The sequence below is a fragment of the Grammomys surdaster genome, unplaced genomic scaffold (assembly GCF_004785775.1).
Source record: "Grammomys surdaster isolate TR1022 unplaced genomic scaffold, NIH_TR_1.0 141, whole genome shotgun sequence".
In the NCBI taxonomy this organism is placed as follows: Eukaryota; Metazoa; Chordata; class Mammalia; order Rodentia; family Muridae; genus Grammomys; species Grammomys surdaster.
The window spans coordinates 7,104,191-7,114,459 of NW_021604599.1; the positions used below are offsets into that span (position 1 = coordinate 7,104,191).

The 10,269-nt window shown below is 43.0% G+C and overlaps 1 long non-coding RNA gene across 1 annotated transcript in view; it reads right to left on the reverse strand.

Moving 5' to 3' along the window:
• LOC114618287 overlaps positions 1-10,269 on the reverse strand; it is a 101,794-nt gene that overhangs the window by 45,608 nt on the left and 45,917 nt on the right. The window lies entirely within an intron of this gene.

The window sequence follows — 10,269 nt, forward strand, 5'->3', positions numbered from 1 at the left end:
AAGCCAGAGGTAGATGTGGGGTGTCTTTCATTTCTGCTGCCCACTTTATCTTGTCAGATAGTATCTCTCACTCAATTTAGTTTCTGGATTGGCTAGACCAGCTGGCCAATGAGCTTCTGGAGCTTTGATTATCTACAGTACCACCCTGGCCAAACATGCACAACCATGCCTGGCTTTTGTTTATTTTGAACATGGTGCTACAGATTGGAACACAGGTCTTCGTGCCTATACAGCAGGCACTTCACCAACTCCCCAGCTCCACACAACTGGTTAGAAGTTTGAAAGTTTCACCCCACCCTTCTTCTAAGAGTCCACAGTATTAGATAATTTACACAGAGAACTTTCCACATGAAAAACCCCCAGTATCATGCTTCAGATAGCCAAGGGCAACAGGCACAGGAGGAAAAAGGTCTTGTTGTTGTTTGTGTGTTTGTTTTTTAGGGTGCTTCTGGATCATCAGTTCTCAGCCTGTGGGTTGTGACCCCTCTGGAGATCGAACAACCCTTTCATAGGTGTGGCATATTAGATATCCTGTATATTGAATACTTATAATTCATAACGTTAGTAAAAATTATAGTTATGAAGTAGCAACAAAGGTAACTTTATGACTGGGGGTCACCGCAAACGAACTAATGGCATTAGAGGGTCACAGCATCAGGAAGGTTGAGAACCACTGCTCTACATCAGCTGAGCCTCCCATCCCCTTGGTTCTCTCATATCAGTCATCGTTGCTGTTGCTCTGTGACCTCTCTTCCACCACAGCAACTCCAGACCTCACAGATCTGAGAGAAAATCTTTCTAGAACTCCACCTCTGGGCTGGGCGAACTGACAGTCCGGCTCTCCGAGCTTGGGGCAAAACATACAGCCAATGTTGGGTCAGTATGGAAAGTAAGACTCTTCACAAGAGTCAACAAGCCCAGGACAGGCGAGCTGCAGCTGGATCTGTGCTGTGCAAGCACAGTCGCCTGTTCCGGAGTAGCTGAGAACGGACAAGTAATCGCAAGGCCATCCTAAACCACCCAACAGGATGCAAAGAAGCCAGTGGGGTGTGTGTGTGTGTGTGTGTGTGTGTGTGTGTGTGTGTGTATGCCACTCAATCAATCATTTCTCTCAGATTGTGTATTAAAGTTAAAGAATGGCCCACAAAAACTCATAAAATGCAAAGTTATTCTCCCTGGACATAAAACACTTAAAGATATGAGTGAGCTCCCTTACTCAGCCCCTCCTAGCTTTTACACCCATCCCAAGAGACTAGTTCTCTCCAGACAACTGCCCCTCACACATTTTCATGCCATTCTAGACACAGTGGCTTTCTGGACTAAGCTGCTTGGTCTCCTATATCACTAAGTATTTAGCGTTCACAGTCCATAGGAAAGGGGAGAGGGATTCTTCTCTGCCTCACTTTTCTCCTGATCCTTCTCTTCCTACAGCACCATAGCATATAGTGTTGTTTTTTTAAAGAAATCCTAATTATGATGATCTTCAAAAAAAATTTACATTTTAAGTTGTGTCTATGTGCGTTTGTACATAGGAGTGTAGTAGCCACAGGGGCCACAAGAGGGCATCTATCCCCCTGGAACTGGCTTTCTAGGCAGTTGGTTGTGAGCTGGGTGATAAGTGCTGGGGACCCTCCAGAAGAGGTATCCTTAACAGCTTAACCATCTCCCCAGCCCTTATGCTGCTGCTTTTAGAGCCATGATTTTACCACGGTGTGTTATCATGCTGGTCCTCATCAGCTAGAGGGCTGAGGAGAGGGCCCTTGTGGGATCAGTACATACTTCTAACGTTATCTTCCTCCTCACTCAGAATTCAATTAAGTATCCCTCATAGAAACAATAGAAACAATATCAGGAAAGTCAAGTCCTCAGCAAGCAAAGAAGCCTCTATTGAAGTGCTTTATTTATTAACTGATTGATTTTCAGTGTCTATGTATGTTTTGCCTGCCTGTCTATGTGCCTGGTGTTGAAGGAGGCCGGAAGAGGGTGCTGGATCCCCAGAACTGGAGTTATAGAGAGCTGTAGCTACAACATATGTGCTGGGAAGTAATGTGGATCCTTTGCAGGAGCAGAAGGGCTCTCTTAAGACTGTGCCATCTCTCTGGCCTCGGAAATCTTTCTCATCACATTTTATTATACACATGTAGTGCACATGCTCCCCAGGACACAGAACACTCATGTACATAGCAGGATATTTCTTGATAAAATCTGCTAGACTCTTCAGCAGCTGGACTTTGCGTATGCCAATCACAGACCTTGGGATGGATCGCTTACTCCTCAGTGTGAAGTTCAGCCTTCCCACACTTGTCCTCTTTCCAGGCTGTCTCTAGTGTGTTCTACCTAGGCTAATTCCCCAAGAGCATAAGGGGCCTTGGCTCCATTTTAGCAAGCTTTTCCTTTCTAGTTCATTTCCTAGTCACCTTATGTTGTGGATTAAGATAGTGAATGTTCTCAATACCATCAAAACCACACCAACCAAACAAAAACATCCAACAAGGACTACCCACTCCTTACTAAACTGGTCACTTCTTTAAGTTTGTTTATTCAACAAGAACTTTCTGGGAAGAATCTCAAGGAAAGATTGTCTACAGTGACTCCGCCTGTGGACATGTCTTAATTTTTGTGGGAAAATCCAGTCCACTGTGGGTAGCACCATTCCCTAGGAAGGGAGTCCTACACTGTGCAAGAGTACAAACAAACATGCATGCATTCATTCCTCCCCACCTTTGACTATGGATCTGGTGTGACTAGCTATTAGACGTTCCTGCCTAGACTTCTCCACAACGATGGACTGTATGTAGCCTTGAATTGCTCACTGAAATAAGTTCTTTTGCCCTGGGTTTCTTTCATCACAGGAACAGAAATGAATCTAAGAGAACACCGACTTAAACCCAAAGCTTTAACTTCAGAGCAAGTAAGCAAACGGCTAACTTAAAAAGATGGGTACTGAACTTGCCAACAAACAACAGATCTTTTGGCATAAGATCTGAAGCTCTTTAAAAGTGACTGCCAGAAATGTGTGGAGGGATAATAAAGGTGGGCTGAGAGTGGGGTGAAGTGTGGGAAGGGCTAGGGAAAGAAATGTGTAGAATCAGATATATATATGTAGAATCAGATATATATATATGTATGTGTATGTATATGTATGTATGTATGTATGTATGTATATGTGCTGCTTCCTCACCTAACAATAGTAAGTTGAAACACAAAGCAGTAAAACCACCATGTTTACATAGCTCAGCTACATGCCTGAGAGATTCTACTCTTCCCTACATTACTATATATGTCGCCACACTTTATGGGAATAAACAGGCTAACATATACTTTTTTCCTTCTTTCTCTCATACTTAATTACTCAGCGGGATGATCTTGGGTAGCAATGGGAGGCATCTATGTCCAGGAGTGAGCAGGTACTTTCTTTTTAAAGGGGGTGTGGTTTCTCACTGCCTATCAAAGGGTAGCGCACCTTACAGCGAAGTAGGATTCAGCCTTAAAAAGTTATGAGGTCCTCATGTTACAACACGGATGAAACTTGAGGGTGCCAAGCTAAAAAGTAAAATAAGGAAAGCATCGAAGGGTGAATAGTATATGATTGTGCCTACAGGGGTCCTGGAAGTAGTCAAAGTCACAGACACAAAAGAAAAATGGCTGCTGGAAGAAGCAGGGAAGGAGTGGTCTGATGAGTTCTTGTCACGATGATGAAAAAGAATTCTGAGATTGTCTGTGCAACCATGTGAATGTGCTTAGCACTATGGAACTATAAACTGGAAAAGGCTTAAAGGGTTACACACATTTTAACAAGTAAATTGGAAAAAGGTGTGTGTGTGCGTGTGTGTGTGTGTGTGTGTGTGTGTGTGTGTGTGTGTGTGTGTGTTCTGGGGTCAGAAAGCCAGAGCCTCTTGCATCCCCAACCTGAAAAGTTTTCAAAATAAGATGTGTACTTTTTCTCACCTCAGCAATTCTTTTGACCTGAGAGATAACCAAGGAGTTACAAACTGACAGAGCACATGATTGCTGACTGTTGCTCTGTTAGCAACAGAAAAAAAAAAAAAAAAAAAAAGCTTGATAAAAAGTAAGTGTTCATTAAAACATAACTCTTATAGAAGATATCTCTGTACAATAGACCGCTCTCTCTACTGAAGGGGAGTAAGTCTAGACATACAGAGGAAGAAATCACCCAAAATCTGCAGGCAGATGTAAGATCAAATAGGCAGACACATTCTGAGTGAACCCTTGGGAAGAACCGCAAGCTCATGTACGTACACAGAAAATTTGTAGCAGAATGCACAGCAAATGCATCCCAGGGGTGGCGCTAAAAAAAATTCTGATGGACAGTGAGGTTCCTATTCAGATCTTTTTTTTTTTTTTCGAGACAGGGTTTCTCTGTATAGCCCTGGCTGTCCTGGAACTCACGCTGTAGACCAGGCTGTCCTGGAACTCAGAAACCCGCCTGCCTCTGCCTCCCAAGTGCTGGGATAAAAGGCGTGTGCCACCACTGCCTGGCCAGCAATTAGTTTCTTAAAAAATAAAGGCTAGAGGCTGTTCTATTTCTCCTCACAGGAATGAACGGACCAAAAAGGAAACCAAGAAAATAATTCAGAGATCTGAAGAGATGGCTTGGTAGGTAAGGTCTGAGTTTGTTTTCTAGCATCCATGGTGAGTGACTTGAAACCACCTGTAAGCCCAGCTCTAAGGATCACACACATATACATAAAAATACAGTAAAGCAAATGGCTCTGTTGGCTGTGGTGGCTACAGATACCTGCGACCATAGTACGTGGGAGGTGGAGGCAGGAGAATTGGGAGTTCAAGGTCTTCCTCTATATGACAAGTGAGCTCATGAGACCCTGTGTCTGGAGAAGAGACAAAGGGGAAAGGAAGGGAGAGGTAAGAGAAGACAGCTAGTTCTTTTTACAGGATAAAAATACTTGTTAAAGATAATGGGCTTGAGGCAGATCTATAAACTAAAGACTATGCACTAAATTGTGCTGTAAATTAAAAGAAAACTCAAATTGTGCTGTAAATTAAAAGAAAACTCAAATATTAACAGGAAGAGACTCTAAGTATCCAGGTATAGCGGAACAGGCCTGATCTCCTGGCACTTGGGAGGCTCAGGCAGGAAGATTACAAGTTCAGGGCTAGTCTGGGCTACATGGAAGACCCTGTCTGAGAAAACAAAAAGAAAAAACACACTCCTATTCACAGATTATAAATCGTAATGTTTTGAGATGTCAATACTACCATGAGTCACCAAGGCATTCGCTATACTTACTACAAGTAATCCCCCAAAAGAGAACTAAAGCCATAGAGTTGTTCACTCACGTGGGGCTACAAGGGATACGAATTCCAGAAGATGTTGAACACCGGTGTCGGCCCCCACGCTCCCTACTTAGGAAAGATTTGTAGCAATGAGACACCATGGCCTTGATAAGGACAGACATACAGAGCAGAGGTCACTGAATGAGCAAAGAACACTGTCAAACAACACTGGGAAAACAGTATATGACAGGGTGGCTTTGGGTACAATCCCACAGCACACGAAAAATCAACTCCAAATGAGTTCAGGATTTTGGTGTCAAAGGTAAAACCACAAAACTCTTAAAACAAACAAACAAACAGACAAACAGCAAAAGTACATCGGTTAAATATGCACAGCTTCCACAATGGATTCTCAGATACATGGACGCCACCAAAATCCAAACTTTCTTCACAGCAAAGCAATCATGAAGAAAGTAAAAAGAGACTACCAATAATGGTTCAGTGAGGAGTTGCATTTCTACACAACCTGTGGTAATGATGATTTTTTTCCCATGTGTTTATTGGTAGTTATGATGGTTTTTAAGAATCACCAGCTGGAAGGATATGAGAAGGAAACCCCTCTATGTTAGAGAATGAAATAACTTAGTTGCTATGGAAACCACTTTCATTAGTTTCTCAAGCAAGTCAATAGAACTTGTGTATGACAGAGCACACTTCTATACACCACAGACTTGAGACACAGTGATGCATGCCCTTGAAAACCTGAGTGGTAACAGACAGAAAAGTCTAGTAGATTGATGGATAAACATATATACATAACAGTATATGTGTACCACTGATACCAGAGTATATATGTAACTTATACATACAATGGAGTACCATTCAGCCCCAAACATAGCTGGTACGTTCTGTCATCTGCCTAACTCTGTGAGAACACAGCAAGTGAAAGAAACAAGATACAAAAGACCACACTAACATCTAATAGCTTTTATGTGAACTGTTCAGAATTAGTGAGTTCAGAGAGACTGGGCCAGATCAATGTGTGTCGGATGCTGGGGAGGCGAGGAATAGCAAGGGCTCCTTCTGCACCCCAGACACTCTTTTATGATAGTGAAAGGCTTTGAAAACAGTGATGGCAGTTGTACATGAATTAATGTTTGTGCTATGAACATTTTGTCTTATTAAAAATAAGGTTTGAGAAACAGCACTTTGTTGGTGCTGGAGAGGTGGCTCAACTAGTAAGAACACTTGCTGCTCCTTCCAGAGGACCCAAATTTGGTTCCCAGTACCTATATGGCAGCTCACAACCACCTGTAAATCAGATTCAAAGGATCTAATGTCTTCTTTATGGCATTCACAGGTACCTGAACACACATGCTGGACACACAGATAAATTAAAATGAAATAGATATACATGAATCAAAAGTCATTTTATAAAAAGAGACTAAATCACCAACTCTCTGTGGATGCTTTAGCATGGAGAAGCTAACTTTGGGACCAGCGTACATGAGGGTCTTCTGCATCCAGCTGCTACTCTAACCAATATCTTGCATGAAGGACTATGGTAAGGAGGGGAAGAAACTCCAAATATGGAGTCTTATGTAACCCTGGGTCCCATGCCTGGGAAATAGGTGAGTTCGCTCAGTCAGAGCTGAGAGGCCATGTTCTAGCTGTTCTTACCTGTATCTTTCCAAACAAGATCCATACATGTATAATCAAAGAGGCTCCATGCCCTTCCTCCACTGGGGTAAGAAACTGAACTGAAGCGGCTGCTTCCAAAGTCCATGCACAGGACTTTGGGTAGGAGATCTGGGTACTAAGATTTGCTAGAAAAGCCGTGGGGTTCCCCTTCATCAGGTTCTGTAAGTAAACAGTTCCCTGGTCTCTGGGTTAAGTCCCCATGAGCGCCCTCTCCAGGAGCACACCAAGAAGGGCAGGAAGAGAAGGACAACGTTTTTTCCTGGGGTTCTTGTCCTGTTGATTGAGGTGAGTCTGGATCTCAGACCTCCAGTCTCCCCGGGAGAGATGCACACTAGGACACTTATTTTCTGAGAGGTCAGGTAAATTAATTCCTAGTTAATCCTTTGTCAACAGGTACCAGCTATTAAAACTTGAGGTCGTTCTTGTGGTCATTTCAACGTGATTATTAAAATGTGGGGTGGGGAGAGTAAAATCTCTTCACTCGGGCTGGAGAGATGGCTCAGTGGCTAAGGGCACTAGCTGCTCTTCCAGAGGTCCTGAGTTCAATTCTCAGCATCCACATGGTGGCTCACAACCATATGTAATGGGATATGATGCCTTCTTCTGGTATGTCTGAAGACAGCTATAGTGTACTCACATATATAAAATAAATAAATAAATAAATCTTTAAAAACAACAACAACGTTGTCTCATTTTAAGTGTCGTTAAAAATTCCTAATGCTGAAGGAAATGAGAGGTGTGGTCATTTCTTTCGCTTCTGGTCTCTGTCCCCCTCCTAGTTTCCATCAGTGCCATGTGGGATCTGGGGTTCACCATGTCCCTGGTCCCTGACAGGCACCATGAGGTGAGGGCTTAGGGAGAATTTCTCCTAGTTCCATGAAAGACAAGCAGCAGTTACTGCTGTGATCACTGCACACCTTGGATCTGAGTTCCTGCACCTTTACAGTAAGGCACCAAAGAAGGATGTTGTAATTCATTGCTGTATCAGATAGAAAAATGAGAAAAGGGGGATCTCTGAGAAATGAACCAAACTCTTGAGCTACTCTATTAAATACAATTGTAAATACATTAACAGCATGAAAAATTACTAATGTTATTTTTAAACTTTCTAGAAACTACAGAAACCTCACCCAATGTTGTTGAATGTTTTAGGATGTCTACAGTTCAGAGAGAGAAAAGCAAAACCCCTGGGTTCTCTCCCTCATTTCACCTTTTCTTAAAACACCCCACAAAATACAAACAATCTCAGCTAATTAACAATTTAATTGTGCCTTGGGTTCACTTTAATCCCGGGGCACACTGCCTCACACTTTGAAATGAAAATTCCATGTTATGGCGGAGGATTTAGAGACTTACAGAGTCAAAAAGAAATCATAACTCCTGCATTTTTAATCATCCGTCCTCCCAGTCGATGATTTACCCCCACAATCCTCACCAGAAAAAAAATGAAGAAAGTTTTGAGGAACGAGTTATTCTCAAAGTAAATCTCCAGCCAGCCTCTGTCAATCATGTTAGTCCGTTCCCCTAGTTAGCTCTTTCCCACTTCCTGCCTGAAAACTACATTACTATTTAATTGCTTGGCGACTTCCCATTTTATTAAGAGGCAGAAAAACATAAAGAGCCAAAACATGGAGATGAGGCCCTAGCCGTAAATTGCCCCCTTAAGCAATGAAACTTGCTTCTCCAGTGTGATATGGTGGGCACTGTGGAAAACCCCTACAAGTGCAATTCTGCCTAAGCCCAGAGCCCCCATCACTTACAGCCAGCCCTACAGTTCTCAGGGCTGAGGGCCATCCATCAGAGCCAGCCTAGTTGATTGCATGCTCTCTAGAGCCAGTGTGAAGGGCATAGCCAGGAGTCAACTTTGTCCACCACCCTTGCCCACCCCAAATTTCTCTTCTCGAAGAAGAACGGGGTGGGATGAAGTTAGTGCTAGGGCATCATATACCGTATGGAAGACAGTAGGTTCCACCTCCCAGTACCAAATGGACGTGGGCACAGAGGATCTATAAGAAGCACAGCCATGAAAAACTATATATGGGCACTGCACCCCATCTACCATGCTGTTTCTTAGGGAACTGAACTATTCTGTCACAATCCATTGAAAACTGTAGCTACATTTTCAGCCTAGTGAACTCAGAAGAAACCACGTCTCTTCCGTTCGTTCACACACTGCCCCAATCTCCATTTCTTCCTCTGTAGCGAGACAGAAGTCATTATCAGATTATGCCACATCCTGGAATGTGCCAGCACGTCTGGCCTCTGAAGGCTGCTTCCAGTGGGCCGCAGAGACTAAGTGGGGTCTGGTGTTTCAAAGCCTGGGAAAGCATCCGCTGGTGACTTCTCTAGAAGGCTGCCAGCCAAGCAACAAAGGCAGCTAGTGTTATTAAAGCCACCCATTGATGGGTACAAGAAAGTAGATTTTTGATGCTGTTCAGAAAGCCATGCAAGTGCATAGATGAGAGAGAGAGAGAGAGAGAGAGAGAGAGAGAGAGAGAGAGAGAGAGAGAGAGAGAGAACAAGAAACTCAGCAGGGTTATTGCAGAGGGAGATTAGGAGGTAGGATATTCATGCATATTTTCTTTTTTAAAGATATTTAGATTTTTATTATTTTATTTGTATGGGTATTTTGCCTACATATATGTATATGCACCACAGAAGAGAGAACTCAATTCCCTAGGATTAGCGCTCCAGACGATTATGAGCCACTATGTGAATGCTGGGAATTGAACCTAGGACCCTTTGCCAGCGCTGCAATCTTCTACTTGGTTTTTGTACATGTTTTATTGAATATATTACTTTTGTCATTAATTTTAAAAGTGTTAAAATATGGAAGAGAATGATGACTAATATTTTTCTGAACTACCAAGCCCTAACACGAGAGTAATTGTGTCCTATATCTAGAGCCCAAGACTGGGTTAGGAAAAGGCCTTTAGATACCAGAATGCCGACATTTTCCAGGTCCAGTGATTTCCAAGCAAGTAGACAGAATTTCCTGAAACAAGGTTGCCTAAAACACCTAGCAAACTTAGAAGCACTGGCTACTGAGTTGATGGTATCGTTCCCCAGGACAGCACCACTTCCTTTCTCCTTCTTAGAAGCAGGGCCCAGAGGATGACCCCAGGATCATCTTTCCTGGCTCCCGGCCAGCACACTCACCAGGAATTTGGCTCAAGTCTAGAAACAGCCTCTGCATTTACTTTCCATACAGAGGATGACCCCACAGAGAAAAGGAAACAAAATTACTCCGAGTCCCCAAGGACATATAGTGTGAGTTGGAAGCTGTTAAAAGAATTGTATTTGGCTATTCAT